The 23,418-nt window shown below is 47.9% G+C and overlaps 1 protein-coding gene across 3 annotated transcripts in view; it reads left to right on the forward strand.

The window, feature by feature from the left end:
• Nucleotides 1–1,108: 1,108 nt before the first annotated feature.
• Nucleotides 1,109–23,418, forward strand: part of SIPA1L1 (signal induced proliferation associated 1 like 1) — a 392,555-nt gene continuing 370,245 nt past the window's right edge. For all 3 annotated transcript variants that reach the window (XM_081116818.1, XM_081116817.1, XM_081116822.1), the window contains exons 1-2: nucleotides 1,109–1,206; nucleotides 12,415–12,693. The gene's annotated coding sequence lies outside the window, so the exon portion shown is untranslated. The remainder of the gene's footprint in view (nucleotides 1,207–12,414; nucleotides 12,694–23,418) is intronic.

A 23,418-nucleotide genomic window follows, 5' to 3' on the forward strand; every position in this document is an offset into this window, starting at 1 on the left:
TCCTTTTACTTAAATTTTTTTCAAAGCACTTTTGTATATGTCAGATTACATCCATGCTACAAGGGGGTGGAGCAGCTCAGTTCTTATCCTCATGTGAGAGATGAGATAACCAAAGTTCAGAGAGGTACAGTGATTTCCCAAGGCCACACAGCTTCTAGTGGCAAAGACAGGACGAGTGCCCAGATTGTATTTTCATTTCTCACCTGCCTGGAATTCCATAGCTCACTATGAGGAAGATTCATCTCCTTTGGGACTGTCTTTCACCAGATCTACGCTGGGAGCCCTGGATTCCAACACTAGCCCTTCAACTTGACAATCAGAGATCGGAACCAAGTGCATCTCTCACAGAGGTGAGGGTTCCCCTTCCCATCTCCCTCCCTCGAGAGAAGCCAACTTTGTCAAGTCTTGCCTTGTCTGTAAATGCTGTTGGATTATCAAATCTCTGCATATTCTACTTCCGAGCATCCTAGAGGATGTCTTAGTCAGCTCTGGCTGCTATAAGAAACTAGCATAGACTGACCCGGTGGCTTATAAACCACAGACATTTACTTCTTACAGTTCTGGAGGCTGGGAAGTCCAAGATCAAGGTGCCAGCAGACTTGGCTCCTGGTGAGAACCTGCTTCCCAGCTTGCAGATGGCTGCTTGCTGTGCCCTCACATGGCAGAGATAGGAAGCTTTGGTCTCTCTTCTCATAAGGACACTGATTTCATCACGGGGCCTTCGCCTTCATGATGTTATATAAACCTACTCACATCCCAAAGGCCCCATCTCCTAATACCATCACATCAGGGGTTAGGGCTTCAACATATGGGTTTTGGGGGGGCACACTCAATCCATAACAGAAGATGTCAGTCGTCTTTTGCATCCACAAGCTTCAGAGCATAGAGCCTGAGTCTCTCTGCGCCTACATGACTTGGAGGAGTAGATGCTGCCATCCAAGGGAGGGGAACTGAAGCCTGGAGTACTGAGTGCTAATGCTGACGGCCGGGTACTCAGCCAGACACTGGAATTTGAGCCCTGTGCCTTTAAGGAAGATGAAGACACATCTCCAGGGGAGGAGCTTGGCCCAAAGAGCCAGGTGCTTGGAAGTTGCCAGGGCCCGGCTTTGTTGAGACCAGGTCTTTGCGGTGCTGGTTTGCAGTTCTGGCACCACCCCGGCCCTGCGCCCCTGCTTCCCTCTGCCACCCGACTCAGCCTTGGCACCGGTGAGCACCCCTCCCACCCACACACCCACGAGCTCGCTGTGCAGCTCGCCCAGCCGTGTTGACAGCTATCTTTTCAAACTCTTCTTCTCACCTTTCTTCCTTGCAAGTTCAGGCTCTTCTCTTCTCTGGTTAAGATAAGCTTCTCCGCGTTTTCCCTCTCCTACCTGTCGGCCTGTGCTGGGGGGAGCAGCTGAAAGGAAGGAAGGAAGGAGCCTGGTGTGCTGGGGTGGAGATGAGGCCCCCAGTTTGCTGGCTGAGCAAGTGTGTGTGTGTGTGTGTGTGTGTGTGTATGTGCGAACGCACACGCGTGTGTGAGCTCTGAGCTGGAATTGACAACACTCTGGAGAGAGGGTCAAGATCTGTGTCTCCAACGCCTACCCACTATTCCAGGTGCACACAGTAGGTACTCAACAACAATTGGCAAGGATGATGAAACACGGAGTAATGGAAGGAGGGCTGGCCTGGGAAGTTAAAACACTTGGGTTCCATTTCCAACCCCACCTGGAGCTTTTTCACAGGCTGTTTAGCCTCCCCAGGTGTCCACTTTCTATAAAGGAGGCAAACAGTTCCATCCTCACCTCTGGCAGTCGCTGGGAGACCAAGTAGATGACTGATGAGACATTTCCTTCCAAGGACCACAGAGCAGAACCAGGTGGGTGGACGTTAGAAGGAGGCAGATTTTAGATCGAAATCAGGGAGACGCTTCCGTTAACCATCTCCGCTTTGGTGGATGCTGAAGGCTCCGGGAGGAGCCTCTGTGAGGCTGCAAGCGTGCCGGCCTTTCTGTACTTTCTCCAGCAGCCCGGCCAGCACCAGGGACGGAGGTGGGAACCGAAAGCCAGGGGAGAGCAGACTGACAGCCTGAGCTCTGGCGCACTCCTGGCCTTGCATGCCAGCTGCCCAATTTGGGGCTGGGGGTGGGTGGGAGAGGGCAAGGGCTGGAGCTGGAGGAGGCCCTGGAGGAAACCGTGAGCACAAATGTAACTGCTCTGGGGCTCCAGAGAGGATGGGTGGCTTGGGGTGGGGGAATCCAGCCCCCTCTGGTGCCCTGAGGACTAGACGTTGGGAACACCTGAGACAGCCCCAGGTGCTGATGTGTCCAGGGTGGACAGGGCAGGGGAGGTGGGGCCGGGGTAGCGGAGGAGAAGCTGCGATGCTGGCTGCACAGGGCTGTGGACGCCTTGGGAGGCACAGAGGGGAGAGAAAGGCACAGGCTACGCTGAGAAGCGGCTTTTCATTTAGGGAAAGAGTAGCCAGAGGAGGACAGGTGTTTGGTATAGTTGCTTCTCACGTGGGACAGACAGAAATGTGTTTATAGACGGAGGAGGAGGAGCTCCCAGAAAAGCAGAAGCTGAGCAGTTAGGAGAGAGGAGTAATTAATGGATCAAAGACACAGGGTGGGCTGGCGAAGGGATTTTCCTTAAACAGGAGGTGGGAGGGAAGGCAGGAAGGAGGTGGAGGCCCACTTAGTGGCCTTTATCCATCCCCGAATTGGAAGGGGGAGGTCCCTCGTCACCCCCTCTGCAGGCGAGGGAGGGGAAGGGAGGTCTGAGCAGCTGCCGTGGGGCTGGGGCAGATGCTGCGCAGGGCTGAGGGTCCCCCAGGGATAAAGGTATGTCCTTGTCACCACAGCCAGTGGTGAGCCTCAGCTGGGAATAGAGGGGACGGCCACTGAGGAAACAGCCCGAGAATCCCCAGATGGGACTGGTGAGCTTAGACCTTTTCTTACCCTGGAGAGGGCTGGTGTAAAAACCCAGGAGGCCCAGTTCTGGCTCTGTTCCCGACCCTGTAATGATGGCGTGTTGGGGAAACCTGCAGACTCTTGGGATTTCTGCTGTCTGGTGGTGGAGCCAGTGGAAACGCGTTCACCTGGCTTAGGGGTTGAAGAAGGTCAGGAAAGCTGCCCTGGGGAAAAAGCCGAGTTTGTTATTAATGGCACCACCCACTGCCTCGGAGAGCAGATGCTCAAGGCAAAGCAAATTCCCAAGGCCCGTCAGTTTGTTCCCTTGGGACTGGTGTCCAGTGGAAAATGACAAGGGATTGTATATAGGATCCAGGAGCCCAGCCTGACTGCCTCTGAAAGCTGGGACTTTGCTTAGGTCATTGGCCTCAGTGTCCCCTTCTTCTCCAGGTATATTTCTGGCCACTTGGGATGGAGGGCAGTTCCACATTGTCTAGTGAGGGAGCAGTTTCATAGGAGTTAGATCTCTCCAAATAGGAGAGCAGGGAGAATCAAGAGTGGGGTTTTCATCTCTTCTTCCCACCCCATCAGCAAAGCACAAATATCCCACAGTCAGTCTGGTGCTCCCCTGACACCATCACAGCCTCCCGTCTGCCCCTTGTCACCTGCTCCAGTCCCTGCCCCAGCGTGTTCCTGTTGTCCTCAGCTCTGCCCCCAGGCAGCTCCGTCCCGGGCCAGCACAGCCCAGGCTGCACCCACCGACTTGGTGCTGCCCCCGAGCAGAACCAGGGCAGCCCCGGCTCACGGGCTGCAGGCAGCTTGTCCTCTGCCCCCTACAGGGATCTGGGATTGATTTAGCCCGTTTCCGTGGCAGCGCTGGTTGCAGTGGCAGCATCTGCTTGCCCACGAGGCTGAGTGAGTCACGGCCGCCCACGCTGACCTCGGCACGGCACACCCCTGCTGGGACCACGGATAAGTCAGCAGGAAGATGCCAAGGCACTTTGCACCGCCTGGTGGCTTCCTGTACTGTCCTCAGGCCTGGCACGGATAGTGCATGGCAGAGGGTCCTGGGCTGGGCTTACCACCCAGAAACTGGCAGCTTCTACCCAGGAGCACTGTTAGAGCTGCTTCAGTGACTGCAGAGAGGCTCGTCTTGGCTGCGGCCAGCAGCTGCAAGGCCTTATGGGGGAGGACTGCCGGTTTCAGACTACAAGTCCAGTGCTCCTTTGACTCTCCAGCGACATCGCAGCTCTCAAACTTGTCTTTCCCTGACCACCTATTACTCCATATGGGCCCCAGGTTCCTTCTGGCTCTCATCCCAGGGCCTTCCTTTGTGACACCCATCAGCCCTCCCCTCTGGGCAGCAGCCCTCAAATTGGATTTTCCCAGACCCTCCCCTCCCTGAAACTGACATTTCCTCCATCCTTTCTCCCCTTCCCATCCGGGTAATCTGAAAAAGGGAGGGAGGGAGGGAGGGAGGGAGGGAGGGAGGGAGGGAGGGAGAGTCCATCCTGTATCCTTAATGGCTGATGGCAGGCTGTAGTGCTAATCTCGGTGGTATTGCATTTAACCTTGACTCGAGAGCCAGAGCATTGTCTAAGGCAATGGGTTTTCACAGTATAGTCCCTGAACCAGCAGTAGCAGCCAGGTGCTTGTTAGAAATGCGAATTCTCAGGCCCACCCCAGACGCACTGTTGAGTCACAAACTCTGGGGGTGTGGGCTGGCGATCTGTGCTTGAACAAGCCCTCAGGTGAGCTGAGAACCCCTGGTCTAAGGAAATGTATCTGTACCCGTGTATTCCCGACCCTGTGAGCAAGGGAGCATGTTGGTCCCTACCTCTGTCTACACTCAGCACAGCTGCGAATGTCTGTTTTGTGTGAGCCACACTTGGGGGCTTGGGTAGGCAGTGACCCCATTTGCTCCAACTCTAGAGTTTTCCTAAACCATACCCTTTCTCTAGGTGGTTTGCATCACATGGAAAGAAGCTGGTGTGGTTTCTGTCCTATGTGGAAAGGGCCGCATTACTTCACCACAGAGATGGCCTTGTGGGCAAAAAGAAACCCACCCACTGGAAACTAACAATCCAGCCGTTGTGGACGGCCCGAGGCCCACAGGAGTACATACCCTAAGAGCTGAGGCCTTTCAGCGGAGGAAAACGGCACTGATAATACTTATGAATCAGTTATGATTACTAATTGCTCTTTCATGTATCAGTTCTTTTTTTACTGATCACCGCTGTGATAGGCTGGATAAATGGCCACGTTGACTGATCCTCAGAGAGTTTACAGGAGGGTAAGAGCATTAGTCAGACTAGATTAGGCTGTGGCAAGTAGCAAACAAACCTCAAAGTCTCAGTGGCTTAACGTCAGTGGCTTAACGTAACAAAGACTTATCTTGCAAATGCTTCCTATCCAGTGAGGGCCTGCTCTGCTCCACAGAATGACTCAGGGGCTCTGGGTCATAGAGTATCCATATCTTGTATCTGCCTGAGTCTGCAGCAGGAGAAGAAACAGCTGGAGGTTGGACACCCACCCACGGGTGGATCCCATCACTTATGCTGACATTTCACTGGGCAGAATTAGTCACAGGGCCCTGCCTGACTTCAAGGGGCCGGGAAGTATATGCCGAAAGGACAAAAAACATAGGACATTAAAAACACACACGTTATCACACTGAGAAACACCACTTATTTATTCATTCACTTAACTCCTTAATAATCTTTCCAGAATGCTTACCACATATCAGGCATTGGGCCAGGCCCTAGGGATATGGTATTATCAGGGCCACTGCCCTTGCACAATCCAGGGAGTGCCATTCACATAGTGTTCTGTAGGAACAGCGCCCCCTGGAGTTGTGCAATGCAGGAGTTCTGCCTTTATTTTTCTGGTGTATGTTATGTTTTGTCATTATTATCTATCTTCCACACCAGAAAGAAAACTCTCAGAGAGCAGTGATTTTATGAGTTGCTCACTGCTTTAATCTTAGAGTTTAATACAGTGCCAAGTGGGCTCAGTCAATACTTGTTAAGTGAGTGATTGAAAATGAATAATTATTGACTCTGTTTCCCACCAGCCCCTGCCTTCATGACGCTTATAATCTGCTGCATCAGAGTGATGTAAACAACTAACATGTATTAAAAAAAAAAAAATCTACCATCAGATAGAGTGAAATATATGTCAAATAAAGATCTGGGCTACGTAGCGTGGGAGCACAGAGAAACGAGGGGTCATCTTGACCATGGCTGGGGTCAGGGAAGCTGTTCTTGTTTTGTAAGTGAAAAGACTAAGGCCCAAAGAGATTAGTGGGCCCGTCTGATGGGGGGAGTTGCAAAGCCGGTGGAAGGACCCTGACATTTCTCTTGGGCTGGTGAATTTTCTTCTCCCCACAATGATAACTAACAAGCTTTTATATTTATGTGGCAGCTTACAGTTTTCCAACAGCTTTCCTGGGTGACCACAGCTTCTCTTGAAGGCTTAAAGCCCCAGGCACCCAGCCTTAGAATCTGGTTAGCTTTCGGTGTTTTGTTCACCTCTGGCAGGAGATGTGGGAGGCGTTTTATTGTGAGGCTGGAACATCTAGTCCTCTCTGCCCCACTCTGCCTCGCAGCAAACGCCCCCCACGCCAGCCCGATGGAGGTGGTAGCGTTGCAGCTGGGCACCTGCACGGGGGGGGGGGGGGGGGGCTCTGTCTCAGCGGGGCTGGACGGAGGAGGTGGGAGGACAGCTGACCCTCCCCTGCTGGCAGCAACGGCCTCATTATTTTCAGTTGAGCTTGCAAGTGAAAACAATGACATAAGTCCCATCTGGCTTCCAAAGCACTTTTGAAACCAGTACATCACAAGTTCATTAATTTTACGGGGGCGCCAAAGACAGGGCAAAGTTCGAGTTCATCATCTGGAATCTCCCTCTTTCAGGCTGTCATCTGTGTCCTTCCTCCCCAGCTGCCTCTCTGTCCTTTCCTCTCTCACCTGCCTTCCTTCCCTTCTGGGAACCTCTCCCCAGCTGGGGCCCAGCTACGGTTCCATTCAGCCTAACAACCGTTTCCTGAGGGCGCTCTCTGCACGAGGCCCGCGCTTGGTGCTGGAGATTCCAGGGTGAGCAGGTCACGGCAAGAACCTCAAGGAGCTTGCTGTAAGATGAGGGTGGCCAAGTCATGACTCCTTCCCCAGATGCCTGCTTTCCACCTGTTCGCCTTCTAGCCCCTCCCTTTCACAAGTGCTTGTCTTGCTCAGAGTGCGCTGTGTGCCCAGCAAGGAGCTAAGGCTTTGTGTGCATTCTTCCATTTAAGTTTTCACATCAGGGAGAGTCTATGTCCATTTTCTAGGGAAGTAAATTAAGGCTCAGGAGGCTACATACATTGTCCAAGGTGTGTCAGTCTACTGGTGAGCGCACACGCTGCCATCTTCGCCTACAGCGTCCGAGGAAGGGCAGGAGATGGCAGAGGCCCTGCGGAGGTTTCCCAGTGATCCCAGGCAGGAAGAGGGAAAGCGCTGGGTGCCCTCTGTTGGTTGCCCTGTGATTTGCGCCTTGTGTGTGGTTTCCAAGCATTCTTAAAAACTGGCCTAATATTGTTTACAGCTGGATCCACAGTAAATGTTATTCTGGGGTTTGAAACTGTCAAATCTTGATTTTTTTTTTTCATATTCCACCTCATGCACTCCAGCCAGCTCAAACCCCCTGTGCCAGAAGTGTGGCGAGAGGAGGAATTCAGGAAAACTGTAACAACTCCCCGGATGGTTTTTGGGGTCACCCGGCTCTCTCAGACAATGTTGGAGCTGACTGCCTCCAGGAACGTTAACTCTCCGCCTCTTGCCATTCCTCGGATCCATCCAGGCCCTGCCAGGCCTTCCCACCGAGCTTTGCCTTGAGCGCAGCCTCGGTGGGGGGAATCATGGCTCCGTTGACTGCCCCAGGAAGGCGCAAAGGTGGAGCTGAAAGCAGAGCAGCTGGGAATCCAGGGAAAGGCAGGAAGCTGCGTGTTAGCAGCGGGGAAGTGTACCAGCACACAAGAAGCTTGGGACACAACTCCAGGGTAAAGCCCCCAAGCCCCCAGGAGACCAGTTCTTGGCTGTGTTACTGGCGCAGGTTCCAAAAGCGGGACTTGGTGTGGTGCGGGTGAAGAACAATGCCCGGTTTCAACAGCCCAGGCAGGGGGCTGTTATTTCATCCATGGCTCATTTTTTAGGACTGAGGCTTAATATCTGCGTCATAGAAGTAACACCAGTGAGTCAATGCTGAGTGGCAGGAAATTAAAGTTGAGCTACTGAAATATCTCCAGCTGAAGTCAGGCACAGTGGACACATATTTTTGTCTGTTCCTATTCCCTCCCCCAGTTACCATACTTCCCACACAGTTACCTTCCCCGCATAGCCACGGCTACTACGGAATCATCAGCTATTTTGTACATAACCCTTGCAACATGGCCCCCTTCGACAGGCCCCAGGGTGACACCTGACTGAAGATAGGCAGACCAGGGCCCTTCCCAGAGCTGTTTAACCTTGGGATCCAAGTCACTGAGGCAGCTTGTCCACAGTGATGCTAGATGACCCTGTCGCTGCTCAGCACCTCTCTCATCCTTGCTATCTATTCTGACTTAATATGATGAATCACCTTTAATGGAGCCTCACACAGTGTATTGACTGACAGGTTCTCCAAATGGTTCATGTGCCATTGATAATCCGATGTTCCTGCCCAGCTCTTGTTAAACACCTGGAGATCAAGAATGATTTAGTCGTTTTCTTCACTGGGTTTCACACAGCTGCTTTCAGAGCAGTGGGAAGATCCTGACTTCATTTGGAAGCAGGATTCCTTTCAACACTGCCCTCCCTCCCAGTCTCCAGGGTCTGTGCCGTATTAGACCTTCTGAGTGGTGCTTTTTATACCAGCGCCTGAGCCAAACCTTAGCTAATTTTAGTTAAACCCCTCAGGGTTTAGGAGTTAGGTGAACTTAGAGTAAGCTGACTTTTTTTTTAACAGCTTTATTGGGGGGTGATTGAGATACAGAAACTGCATCATGTGATGTATACAATTTGAAGAGTTTGGATATATGCAAACACCCATTATACCACCAATGTAATCAAGGTAATGGACATGTCAAACACCTTTCCAAGTTTCCCTGTATCTCTTTTTTGGCTCATTTGTTCGTTTAGTGGTAAGAACACTTCCTGTGAGATGAAAGCATAGGGGTGGGGAGAAATCCGCGGCTCCCACTGACTCTCAGGTACAAGTAGTTCCAACTTTATCCATCGTGAGAACAGGGTCAGGCTGCTGGCGGCCATTGGTACCCTGACCTTCCCGGTGTCCATTCCAACCTCTTCTGGTAACGGCACCTCTGAGGACCCTCCCTTCCCCACTTTCAGTCCTGGTGACCACCTACTCCTGCTCTAGAAGTGGGCATGTGCCCATGTCCTGGCCTAATGGTGAGTTCAATCTCCTTGGCCACAGTGTTGCTTTAAGAGGAGGGTATGCGGCCCGGCTGGTGTGGCTCAGCGGTTGAGCATCAACCTGTGATCCAGGAGATGGAGGTTGGATTTCTGGACAGGGCACATGCCCAGGTTGTGGGCTCGGTCCCCGGTGCAGGAGGCAGCCGATCAATGACTCCCTCATCATTGATGTTTCTCTCTCCCTCTCCTTTCCTCTCTCTGAAATCAATAAAAATATATTTTTTTTAAAAAGAGGAAGCTATGTGACCTGGCAGGTTAGCCCAGGGCAGATGCTGGAATAGAGGAGAGAGGCACCCTTTTCCCATGGGGGACTGGAGGTTTGTGGCGGGAGTGGGGGAGGTGAGGGGCACTGTGTGGGGAATTGGTGAGATTAGAACCAACATGGGGGAGCTCAAAGGGAACCAATTATCCAAGCCAAGGAACTCCCTATTCTAAACAGTCTGAGTGGGTTCTTGATGCAACCAAGAGTCCTCCTGATGAATACAACTGCTAATGGTCCTGCCACTTAGAAAAGGAAACAAAGGGGGGGCAGCTCTGCCACTGAGCCCTGTTACTGTGGTGCCATTCTGGATGGGCTCCGCTTCTGTGCCTTTTTCATTTTCTCTCCTGAGAGCGTTTTTGCACACAGACAATTCCTGCAAATCCTGGCAACTGGAGGGCACTGGCTCCCCTCCCCACTTCCACCCCCTGGCATCACTGCGTGTGACGGGGGAAGGGTACCTGTCAGTGCACTTAAATACCTTCAGACCCCTTTCTAGACTTTTTAGTCCATAGACCAGAAAACTACTGAAATTAGATATTCGAGTGGCTCTTCATCAAGCCCAGAGAGATCTCTTCTTGCTGTATTTAGAAACCCAGCCGCAGGTGGTTTGGGCTTATGTCTAACTGTCGTGTAATGAGGATAATGTTAAGCTTGGGAAGCCCTAACCACTGGCTGGGAAGGAGGAAAACTGTAGCCTCATAAGGGTACGTGCCCTGGAGATGGTTCGTGGAGGTTGGGGAGAAGATAATATAGTTTTCTGTGTTAAATGGCGTTAAAATAACAATGTGTGCGCAGATTTGCGTTACCATGTAAATTCCCAAAGGCAGCTACGGAAAAAGAAGAAAGGAGGTTGTGTATTAATATAAAAGAAACTGCCATCAGCAGCCGCCAGGTCACCACAACCTAGATCTGCTTCTTCTGGAATTCTTTGCAGAACAGCAGACCTATTGGGAGGGCTTTTCCTTACTCCACCCTCCTGCCTCAAGCAAGTCAGATGTTTACTTTCAGCTCTAGAAGGAGGAAGGGTTGGGGCAACAACTGGGAGGAATGCGAACCATAGCTAACCTAAGCCAGATGGCCAGGCGGGCCACTTCCCAGGGTTCTGTTTTGCCCTCTGGGGACCACAGAAACTAAAAGCTGGATCTTTGCACCCTGCTCTGAAGGTTAGAGTTCTGATTCAGGACTTATTCATTCCCCCTTCAGTGCTGTTATTTATTGATGCCTTTGCAGAGGAGGTAACTTCGTATAGCCAACATAAAGAACTGGAGACTGACCCTTATCTGGGCGCCGTCAGAACTGAAGGAGGTTCATGGGTTTCTCTCAACCTTGGTGTCCTCCTATAAAAAAGTAGAGATAATTACAATGGGCTCACAGGAGCTTTTTGGAGACTTAGAAATTATATACCTGGCACGTTTCTTGGAAACTACTACCCTCTTAAGAAAGGGTTCCTACTGCCGTAGCTGCTGCCCCCGCCTGTAGGGGTGTGATTGATCCAGGCTTTGCGTGTGCGGGCAGATGGTATCTGTACTGCTGATGGCCTTTACAGTGCCTGACACAGAGGGAGCGCTCAAGCACTGAATAAGCGTCGAGAATCTGGAATCTCAGCCAGGGGCAGCGGCCACCAGGAAATAAGTGTCTACATGCAATGACCTGCCCTGTTTCCTGGGTCAGTGACTCAGTCTTTGTGTGTGTGTTTGGAACACATCTGAAGGGGCTGACACATTCAGACAACGGTGCATCAGCAATAACTGCAACTCAGTCCTTACCACTGAAGAACAATGTCTCCCAATATCCTTAAAAGCAACCCCTGTGGCCCTACCGTTGATTCGGATACCCCCTCATGATACCGAACTCAGGTTTGGCTGCCTGCTGCTTCGAAAGCCAACGCTGAGAGACAGGTGCTGGTTCAAGGACAGGCAGTTTATTCCCGCCAGGCAGCCCGAGGAGGTGTGGCCTCCCGCCCCAAGGCCAGCGTAACGTCTCGGCGCAGGCAGGCGTTTTTCTTAGGAAGGAGAAGGAAAGTAGAATAAAGAAATCACAGGGAGGGAGGTTGAAAGTTCTCTACGTGTAAGTCAGCATGGTCCATTCTGATGATTATCTTGAGACTGGTCAAGTGGAGGTGTTCATGGTTGAGAGTCAGCAAGTCTCCAGGAGCCAGAATCTCTGGGTGCTTGAGTCAGCCCCCTCCCTCGAAGCTAGTTCTTGGAACTCTTACACAAATATGCCCCATAACACATTAGTTAACAATTCATCTTTACAGAAACACTTTGAATGGAAACAATATTAAGATAATAGAGGGGTGGGTTCCACTCACACTGTGGTGCAGCGGGAAGAATGTGTACTGCCCTGACTACCCCCGCTAATGCACACGAGAAAAATTCTCACATGTCCAATTAAACACCATATTTCTTGGCCCCTGGTTTGACCACACACCTTTACCTTTCACAGTACTGCAGGTTGCAGGCAGACACACCAACATGGCCCTTGGAATCCCAGGATTTGGCTTTACAGTTTCTATTTGTCAACAATCCCAAAGGTCCTTAACATGTAGTCATTTGTAATTTTAAGATATCAATTTTTTAAAATTAGTTTATTACATAAGCAATACATGAGTATATGGTATTGTCAGATGCTCATTCAATAGAGAAATATACAGAAGAAAACCTGTAGACATCTTCCTTTATTTGTATCAGTCAGGGTAGGCCCTGTTACGCTAGAGTAACAAACACTCCCACAAATCTCAGCGGCTTATGGTAACAAATGTTTATTACATATTTTTCACAAGCCAGCTATAGCCCTGCCTCTTGCCTTTTTCACTGCAGAACCCAAGCTGATGGGGAAACCTAACTTCTATCTGGAATATTGTCAGTCTCATGGGAGAAAGAACAAGACAAGGCAAATGATGTTCTGATTTCTAAAACTGCACGGAAGTGACCAACATCACTTTTTTTTGGCGAAAGCAAGTCGTATGACCGTTCCTGAGGCCAACAGCATGGGAATATATCCTCATGCAGAGAGAAACACAGCAAGGAAGAAACTGGAAAGTTTGGTGAACAAGAATTCATCTCCACTACCTCCTCCTCGACGACTTCTCTCCCAAGGTACCTGCTCTCAACAATTCAGTTTCCCTTCTTGTGTATTTGCCTAAATACGTATAGATTCCATATATGTGTGTGTGTGTATATACATATATATACACACACATAATATGTACATACACATAAATATGGAATATTGTACATATTGTTCTGCAACTTGCTTTGTTCACTTAATATGCTTTGAAGACCTTTTCATATCAGTACACATAAGTCTATCTCACTCTCCCTAACAACTATATGGCATTTCATGCCATAATATATTTTCAATTCTAGGTGTACTCTTGGATCTTTTCAAATTTTTTTTTGCTATATAAATAATGCCATGCTATTTATCTTATATGCACATATCTTTGTGTACATGTGTATTTCTGAATAATAGGTTTCTAAAAATAAGTTAAAGTAGAGCATGTGCACATTATAATTAAAAAAAAAAAAGTCTTTATTGATTTCAGAGAGAGGAAGGGAGGGGGAGAGAGAGAGATAGAAACATCAATGATGAGAGTCATTGATTGGGCGCCTCCTGCACGCCCCCCACCAGAGGTAGAGCCTGCAACCCGGGCATGTGCCCTGACTGGGAATTGAACCGCGATCTCCTGGATCATAGGTCGATGCTCAACTGCTGAGCCACATCGGCCAGGCTACATTACAATTTTTAATAGATTCTGCCAAATTGTCTTGAAAAATGCACACAGCCATCAGCAATGTAAACAGTGCCTGAGTTCCCAAATCCTCAACAACTCTTAATATTATCAACCTTTTTCTTTTTTGTCTATCTGATGAGTTTTTAAAATAGTAGTTTATTGTTTTAATGTATTTAGTGCATTTTCTTATTTGTTAGTGAGTTTGGGTATTGTTTGTACTTATTGGCCAATTTCACAATTAGGCTTTTGTGAATTGTCTATTTCCATTCTTCCCCCATTCTCTAGTGGTTGGTTTTTTGTGAGGTTTTTTCCCCCCCACATTTTAATGAGCTATTTTATATATATTTTTCAATATTAATCTTTTGTCTGTCTGACTGGTTGTGAATACAAGCATCTCTCTTTTACCATAGGAACCTTCCAAAAAACCAGACACCAAATGCAAATGTGAACCAGCAGCCTCTTTCCTGTCAATTCATCACTACCAGCCAATTTCCAAAAACACACATAAAAAAGTCTATAAATGTAGCAAATTCCTTGGTATGTCAGATGCGTGAAACATTGCTTCCTGATGACCAAACAGTGAAGATGAATTTAACAGGCATTTCTTTGCATGTGTGCAGCCACACAGCCTCTTTGAGCATAGTCAGCATCCAAGTCACATCACTTTGTTGATATTTTATGCTTTTCAAAACCTCTGCATGTAATTCTGACATTCCCATTATATTTGGAAAGTAGTGAACTCATCCCCCTTCACACACACACTACTTTTTAAAAAATGTTACACTGAGTTTGGGGGATGTACAAATAAATTTTTCTATATAAACCTTGGCCCCAAACAAGTTGTATTGGAGAGATGTGTGTGCTCTATGAAGTCTGAGTGATAAAGATAAGAGGAGGTCCACTGAGGAAAGATTGCCTGGGGAGGCTGCTGGTGCGATGGAGTTCTATTTGCTTCCAGTCTGACCATTTTGTTTTTAATTTTGTTTTTTGGGTTTTCCCCCAGCTCTATTGAGATATACTTGACATATAACATTGTGTAAGTTTAAGATACACAATGCGATGATTTGATATATGTATATATTACAAAATGATCATTATAGTAAGGTTGGTTAACATGTCCATCGTCTCACATAGTTTGTGTGTGTGTGTGTGTGTGTGTGTGTGTGTGTGACAACCTAGAACAAGAAGGGCAGCCTGGGCTGAGGAGACACTGAAATCGGTGGTGGCTGACAACCTGGGGCCGGGGATCTTCAGGCCTCGAGCTGCCCTCCAGCTGGCCAGGAGGTGTCCTCCTCATTTCCTTAAGGGCTTCACCTCTGGAGCCCAAGACCTTGCCCTGGCCAGGGCTTCTCAAACTCTTCCTACTTGGCCACCCTCAGCAGCTGGAAGCCTTATTCCCGGCTCCGCAGAGGCAAATGTGGTGTTCTCTGCCGTCCCCAGCTTTGTCTTCAAAACCGAAGCAAAGCTGGTGTTTACATCATGTATCTGTGCTTGTTTTGATATAAAAACTGTGTTCTTAATGAAATGCCTCGCTCTCCTCTTGCCCTGTGTAAAATGCAGCGCCGCGCTGTGCTTCGTGGGGTCGTTGCAATGGTAATTCGTTCACATTCGCCCAGTCGGTCCTTCGCTGTCTTTCCCAGTGGACTGTAAGCTCCAGGAGGGCAGCAGCCACGTCTGTCCGCTCAGTGAATTCCCAGGCTCGCAGTGCCTGTCGGAGGCTGTGGCTTTTATTTGGCCCCTTTAGCCTCCTGGTGACGAGGCTGAGGGAACGCCAGGCCTCTGCAGGGCGCGGGTCCGTGCCCCCTCCGCCAGCAGAGAGCCCGGCCGTGGCCTCACAGAGGGGTTATTGTTGGCGAGGGGTCCAGGTGACAGGCGCCGTCCATCACTGCTCGGGCCCAGCCCTATCCCGGCTCCTGGTGGCCTCCCAGTGACAGCGAGGCCCTGACGTCACTCCAGATACACACAAAGGAGAGCTATTCTGAAAGCCCTTGAAGGAGGATTGCTGCGAGCTCAGTCTGCTGTACTAGGCGAGTAACACAGCTCAGGGTTTCCCCAATTCGGTTCAAGTGCAAAGATGATTTGGTAGGTATTTGATTTATCAAAGACTCCTCAAGTCATAGAAGAAATTAAAGCATGTGTTGCTGAGGTTAGGAAAACAGGCCAATTTGGAAGAGGAGCTGATTTCTCAAACAAGTAATTGTAAATTATATCCATCTGCCTCGCCTTTGGGTCTCACTCTCCCAGCTCCGTCGCCGATTTCCAGTGTCAGCCCTTATCCTTATCATATCTGATAGTCATAAGATTTATTGGTTAAAAAATGCAAATTCTATAAAACCGCATAGTGCTGTCTCCAAGTTTCATGCAAAGATATAAATTTGTCAGCATTTGACAACCAAAGAAAAAATAGTAAGAAATTTGAATTGTGGAATAATTACTACCATAATTGCTTACATTTATTGAATATTTATTATATGTCAGATACTAAGCTGAGTTCTTTGCCTGCATGGGCTTGTTTAATCCTCACGGCAACCATGTGAGGTAGGGAGAATTATTGCTCCCATTTCATAGATGAGGAAACTGATCCTTGGAGAGCTTACGTAACTTTCCCAAGACAGTGCCCAGCAGGGAACAGAGCCAAAGCTCTGGTGCTGACTTGCATTATTCTGTGGTCCAGTCTCCTACCCCTGGCCATGAACAAGCAATGGACATTTGTATTTTAGAAAGAAGTAAACTTCCACCCTGCCAAGTCCACGTGCTGGTTAGCTTGTGTTGTTCAATTCAGGGCCTTGCAGATTTGTTTCAGTGAACAAATGCATACAGATCTGTTCTAAGTGGCTCATTTGTTGCCTCTATTTTTAGGTAATCAAAAACCTGTTGTTCTCTTAAGAATGTTAAGCACTGCCTCTTCCACCCAACCCCGTTACAATCTAACAAATGAAATGTTCACAAGTGAGCTTGGCTCATTTCTGAGTTTCAGCAAGACCCACATATCTGTTTGACCAGCCATCAAAGTTCTGACGAGCAGTGCTCTTTTGAACAATGTGTTGACATGCACAGTCCCTGCTCTTTCTCTGATAGTAGCAGCCCTGGAGTTTCTTTCAGTCACCTGACTTGGTTGGAGCTTTGTGGTTGTTTCATGCTATGTTTATGGAGTACGCAGGCCACTCAAGCACAGTGTGACCCTTGCCCTGCAGTCACTGGCCTTCCTGTCCCAACCTGGTCCACAACCACCCTCCACTTTGAAAAACATTTTTAGCCCAGCCAGTGTGGCTGAGTGTTGACCTATAAACCAGGAGGTCACAGTTCAATTCCCAGTCAGGGCACACGCCTGGGTTTTGGGCTCCATCCCCAGTAAGGGATGTGTAGGAAGCAGCCGATCAGTGACTCTCTCTCATCATTGATGTTTCTATCTCTCTCTCCCTCTCCCTTGTTCTCTCTGAAATCAATAAAAACATTTAAAAAAAGAAAAAGAAAAACATTTTCAGTTCCCTTCAGTTCCGTGCAGCAGGGATGGGTTGAGCACATACTATGTGTCCAGTGGGGTACTACTCCAAGTTGGGGAGAGGAGACTATATATGACATAATAATAGCTGACATTCAGGAATGCCTGCTTCTAGTCAGACATCTCACTGCATGTTTCACCTCATTTCATTCTCACTGTCACCCTCTTGGTCCCATTTTTTCAGAGAAGGAAGCAGGCTCAGAGTGGAGGAGCCCCAGGCCTTGCAGCTATCAGACTGAGGATCTGTGCTGACTACAGCTCTGATATCACAGTCTGAGCTTTTAACCCCGATTCTTTCATACTATTTCACTGAGTGTCAGAAAGCCTAGAGGTTTGAGCTGAAGTAGTCCAGAAAGAGCCCATGGAGGAAGTGGAAATTGAACTGGATTTTGCACATTGCATTGGAAAGAGGGTAGGGCAGAAAAACAAGCCGAGCAGGTTCTCTTGCTTCTGTTTTTTTCTGCAGAGCAGTGGAGAAGGCAAATTAGACCATTTTGTAGTTGGCATTACTAATTAATTTTAAATTCCACACCTGCCTTGCCATTTGAGCTTAATCTTATTATAGCAGATCTCATCACATTTCTTTTGTTTGTGTAGATTTTGCACGCAGGGGTTTTAAGTCAATCAAAGAGCATCTGCGCTGAAATGAATTATTTTTGTGTGTGTTAAAATAATCGGCCCAATTCCTCTCTGAACCGATAAGGAAAACGTATCTAATTCCTGTTTCAGAGGTAAAGTAATGCAGTGTAGGAAGGAAGCTAACTACCTCTTTTATTTTTAGTCCATGGTATGATGTCCAGGAAAATGAATTTGTACTGTTTGGAGGAAGAGCTGAGATCAGCATATCTAGCCTGACCTTAGCCTTGAGACAGTGTCCTTGACAGTAATGCTTAATGCACATGATAAGCGAGCAAGGTGTTCCAACAGCAGAAAGGGGGCAGCCTGGGAATCAAACTTAAACTTAAATGTCCTACACATGACATCTGGATACACCACTGCCCTCTTTTACTCCACCTTGTACTATCTCACCATGAAACTACCTCATATAAAATATTCTTTCTGAAATTATACAGACTTTGTTTGCAAGCCATTTAATTTTCCCAAGGTCATTCAATGTCCTTGTCTTTAAATCCTCTACCTCTTTCACAATTTCAATCTTCTTGTCTTTTTTGCAGAAGATAATTTTCCCAAAGCCATATTTTAATGCATATAAGGAGGACATTGCTTGACTTTTATTTAGCATCTCTAAAAGAACTTACTCTGTTTCCCAGAAAGTTAGAAGCAGATGACTTTGTTCTCTCTAAGTGGGCAACCCAGCCTCTCCATCCCTATGCAGAAATAAGCGTCACTGGTGGAAGGCTTGTAGTGTGGGTGGGACCGAGCCTCCTTTAGCTCCCACAGATGGCCGGATTGGTCTGGGCCACCCGCAATCCACTTGTCATGGCCACAGGATTTAGTTCAAGGATGAGCCAATCAGCACAAAGGTTTGTGTTGCTGTTGACTGACTGTGGGAGAGAACCTCCCCTGTTTCATGGGGATAGGGCGGCGTGTAGGCTGATTGCAGTCTGTCTTCCTGCAATCATCAGGAAGCTAGCCCTAGGAGGCAGCTGACATCGGGTATGAAAGAGAAGCCAGGTGGAAAGAAATGGAGTCTTCACGTCATTTTAGCAATCCATGCAGCCCATTGCCCCTCTGGGCTCCCAGTTAGTCAATCAATCCCTTCTTGATTATGAGTTTCAGTTAGTTTTTTTGTTACTTGCAGCCCAAATACACCCAACTACTGGGTGTATTTCAACGCAATACTATGCCGCCCCAAGATGCGGTTTCATCCATTCTGCCTAACAATAGCACACGGGGTCATTAAACCGCATCCATCGATGGGGTGTTAGCTAGGACAGACGAGGCTGTTACGCAGAGAAACGTGCTTTTCGCTCGCACAGCAGTCTGAAGCAAGTGCTCCTGGTCAGCACTTGGCTCTTCCACATGGTTCAGTTGGTTTTCCAGGAAGCCAGGCTCCTTCCCCCTTTGGGCCCCCTCCCCCCAGGGCTTGTCACCCTCCTCATCAAGCTGACAGAAGGGGAAAGAAGATGGAAGAGGCGCCCCTGCTTCTTAAAAGCCTTGGCTCAGAAACAGTACCAACCATTTCTACCTTCCCTTGGCTAAAACTCAGTCACATGGCCACATCTAACTACAAAGGAGCCCAGGAAGAATAAGTGGGGTTTTGGTAACTAAATGGGCACTTTAGGAGATTATTAAATGACATGAGAAAACGTGAACAGAGCCATGTGCATAGTATCAGCCCAAGTTCCCTAAAGCCTATCTCTAGGGGTGCATGAGCTACGTCTCTTGCAGGCTCAGCCCTATGGCAAACCTTCACATTTGCTCTTTTCCGTCAAGTTCTGCTTCTGGTACATTCATGATGACCCATTTAAAAACATCCACTGGTGAACAAAGCAGGTTTTACTGGAGACCTGGTACAGAGACAGAAATGGAATAAAATTCCTCCATGAACCTCTGCTCTTTCCTCCAAAAATCTCCTCCCATGTCTCTCACCTGTTACTCTTCTTTGGCTATATGCTTCCTCCCCCCCCCATCACCAATCCTAAAAGTCTCCTCCTTGCCTGAGCAACTTGGCTCTTGCCCTTGGTAATATGCCCACTCAGCTAAACACACACCTGGTAGGAAATCAAACACCAGCAAAATATTTTTTTTTCTTCCAACGTACTTCTCAGGAAACTTAGGAAATAATTCACTTAATAAGAAAGGTCTCTTCTTTAGGTAGAGCTGGGTGGAGTCACTAAAACAAGAAAATACATTTTTTGCCATAAAAATTCATTTACGTAGAAAAAAAGACTGGAAGGCTATTCCCAAAATGTCAGTGTTTAGGTAACCAAATTACAAGTGGGATTTTTTTTCTCTTGTATATTTCTGTACTTTAATTTTTGTTTCCGTGTTTAGTTTTTTATAGTACATGATGTATTTCTTTAATAACCTGGAAAAAAACCATAGAAAAGAAATTTATTTGTTTGCTCAATTTTACTGAACATTAGGGAAAAGTAAATCAAGCGGCAATGAGTACCACTTCACACCCATTAGGATGGCTATTACAAAAACAAAAACAGGAGAAAGTAACAAGTGTTGGCAAGGATAGAGAGAAATTAAAACCCTTGTTTGTGGGGGCGGGAATGTAAAATGATGCTGCCACTGGGGAAACAGTATGATGTTACCTCAAAAAATTAAACATAGTATAATCATATGATCCAGCAATTAGCCTCTGGGCTTATAACCAAAAAAAAAAAAAAAAAAAAATTGAAAGCAGGGTCTCAAAGAGCTATTTGTACACACCCATGCTCATAGCAGCACTGTTCACAATAACCAAGAGGTGAGAGCTATCCAAGTGTCAGCGAACAGATGAATGCACAAACAAGATGTGGCATATGCTTATGATGGAATTTTACTCAGCCTTAAAAGGGAAGAAATTCTGACACATGCACATTGATGAACCTTAAGGATATTATGTTAAGTGAAATAAGCCAGTCACAAAAAGACAAAGATTGTATGATTCCACTCACATGAGGTACTTAGAGTGGTCAAATTCATAGCAACAGAAAGTAGAATGGTGGTTGCTGGGGGCCGGGGAAGGGGGAAATCGAGAGTTAATGTTTAATGGGTACAGAGTTTGGACTGGGAAAGGTGAGAACATTCTGGAGATGAGTGGTGAATGATGATGATAGTTGTACAAGGTAAATGTACTTAATACCACTGAAGTATACTGTTAAAAATGGTTAAAATGGTAAATTTTGTTATGTATATTTTACCATAATTTTCTTAAAAGAAATTTATCTTTCCATAGGCAATTTTACAAGAATTTTTGACTTGAATAGCTGTGATTTCTTCTGAATTCCAAATATTTCCCTAGTTTGGGCTTTTCATCTACACAGTATTTTTTTGTAAAATAAATTTATACATGACATAAGGAAAACTATTTATTATATCCATATTACACAGAATCAGGGATTAATAATAAGGCTACTCTTCTCCAAAGATTTGCTGTCTAATAAGTGAGAAAGGAAGTTAAGCAATTAACTGCAGTCCACGGGGAAATGAAATAGCGGGCTGAGCGTAGCGATACAGGAGTGAATTCTGCCTGGGCCATTAGGGAGACTTCCCAGGAAAGTGGTGTTGAAACCAGACCTTGATGAACATGTAGGAGTTTGCTAATGGAGAAGGGGTGAATGTGGGGTAGACACATAGAAAGTGGGGTAAAGACAGATGGAGGAGAGCACAGGGGTGTGAGGAAACCAGTTGACCCGCCTGTGCCATCCCCTCAGGCGGCTGCCCAGTCACAGGGCTTCATGGGACTCAGCATGCCTGGCTGAAGCCCAGCAGGGAGGCAAGCTTGGGCCTGGATGTGGCAGTGTTGTCTTTACTGGGGAGTTGACCCGGGAAGTGGGCTAACCTCAGAAAGCAAAGTCAAAGCCAACCTTGCGTCAGGGTCAGAGTTGAGACCTTGGCTGGCTCAGTGGTGTGGTTCTAGAGAAACACAGAACATGTCAGAGCCTCCTGTGCAAACAGGGAGATGGCTCCCTGCATGTTGGTGCCTGATTGTGGACAGCTGTTGGTTTTGTAGCCTAACACCGAGAGGAACAGAGCTTTTTTCATTAAATCCCAAAGCTACGTAATGTTTTTGTGGGCATCTGGGACTTAGCCAATCTGCAGCACACGTCTTCCCCCAATACCCACATGCATGGATTTATGGCGGGATGATGCATGCAGATGGTACACAGCTGTAAAGCCACTGCTTTGGCCTGGGTGGAGGGGAGAACAGAGTGTGCCTATGAACTGGAAACCCGTGGGTGCTGTGTCAGTCATTCTGAGTCGTGGGATGTGAGGAGATCAGCTTGCGAAAAGGAGGCAGAGCACATGTAGAATTCTATGTCTTGAATCTGGAAGATCGTCGAAGTCAACTCATTCACGTAGTCGATCGCTTTTGTCATTGCAGCTATTTCTTCTGCTCTTTGAAGCCTCTGCCTTATGCTGGTCCCCTGCCTCCTTTTGGGCACTTCTATTCCAGGCAACCACAAAGATGGTCCTCACAGCTCCTCTCCACATCTCCAGGCTCCCCAAAGAGGATCCTTGACCCTGCTCCCGAAGCCACAACTGTGTCTAGTATCTGTGAGCATCCACAACCATCTCTCCTCTGGCCATGGCTGGGGCACAAAGTGCAGGGGACAAACTATGTGGAGTATCCCACAAACCTGCCCCTTCTTGTTTGTCAAGTTCCCAGGACTCAGCCACCTCCTGGGAGTCAGGTCCTGACACTCTCTTACCCACAAAACAGAAAAACCTCTACCCTCTTCCCTTCTTGGAAGGCTCCTGAATTCTGCCAGGTGGGCCTGACTCACACAGAGCTGGAAATTCCCTGCCTGGGGGAGGACACCCAGGTCTGGAAACACAAAGCCCTGGCTGTCTTTCCTGGAAGGGAAAGGGAAATATTATCTTTCCATTGTTTTGGCTGATAGGTCAGAGTAGAAAAAAAGATAAGCTAAAATATATTTCTCAATATCTTACCTCATTGCACTTTGATGGTCTCACTCACCTGAATACCTGGGCTCACTCACCTGCTATGGTGATGGAGCCACTCTTACCACCTGTTAGTCTGTTCATAGGTCTTTCTAGGCTCCCCAGGATGTAACTCTTGGACACTTTTGGGTGGGCCACTAATTGCTCCTTAATTTCCTTTCATGTATATTCAACGCTGCTCCTAGGTGGCACCCCCAACCTCATCCCACTCTGTCCTGCCCACTCCTAATTATTGTCCTGTACCCCAGGCCCAAAGCCCCAACGAACCTGGTCTGATTTTCATGCAAAGTCACACTGAGGCAGCAGGACCCGACCCTGGCAAAGCAGTGATTGAGGGTTAGGAATCTGAGGTGTGAACCCTCCTTACTGTCAGATGAGTCTTTATTGTTCCAGTTTTATTGAGATATAATTGACAAACTTACACTGTGTACGTTTCAGATGTATGGCATAACAACTCCATATGGTTCTAAAACTACTTTTGAACTAGGAATCCTGGCATGTCCAACCCAGAGGAGTACTGTCATTTGTATTAAGCCAGCTGTCCCCGAGCCCCAGTCAAGAAACCCTGGGATGGAATGGGCTGAACTGAATTCAGTGGACAAGGCCCTTCTTTTCTGGGCCTTGGAATGACTAAGTAGCTCCATGGAGGCACTTTTTTGGTTCATGGAAGGAAGGACTTAGTTGGTTGGCTTTTTCCAGAGTATTCTTTAGGTAATCTGCCAACCTGGCAGATTTTGTGTATTTGATTTTCCACCTTGACCGGGTCCCTGGTGAAGCCGAAGCCAACCTTCCCTCTGCTGGCCCAGCTCAGGGCCTTCACAAGTCTTTGCGCTGGAGGAGCTGCTCACATTGAGACCTCTCCTGGGCTCCCTTTTCCAGCTTCTCCTCATTCCCTGCAGCTGAGCTCCACTCAGTCTCATATCTGGTGTGTGGGATGCACGTCAACAGCGTTAGGGCCTCCTGTGTCAGCCCTGGCTTCCTCGCCCACCTTTCCCGGGCCTG

Source organism: Miniopterus schreibersii (genome assembly GCF_964146895.1).
Source record: "Miniopterus schreibersii genome assembly, chromosome: 1".
NCBI lineage: Eukaryota > Metazoa > Chordata > Mammalia > Chiroptera > Miniopteridae > Miniopterus > Miniopterus schreibersii.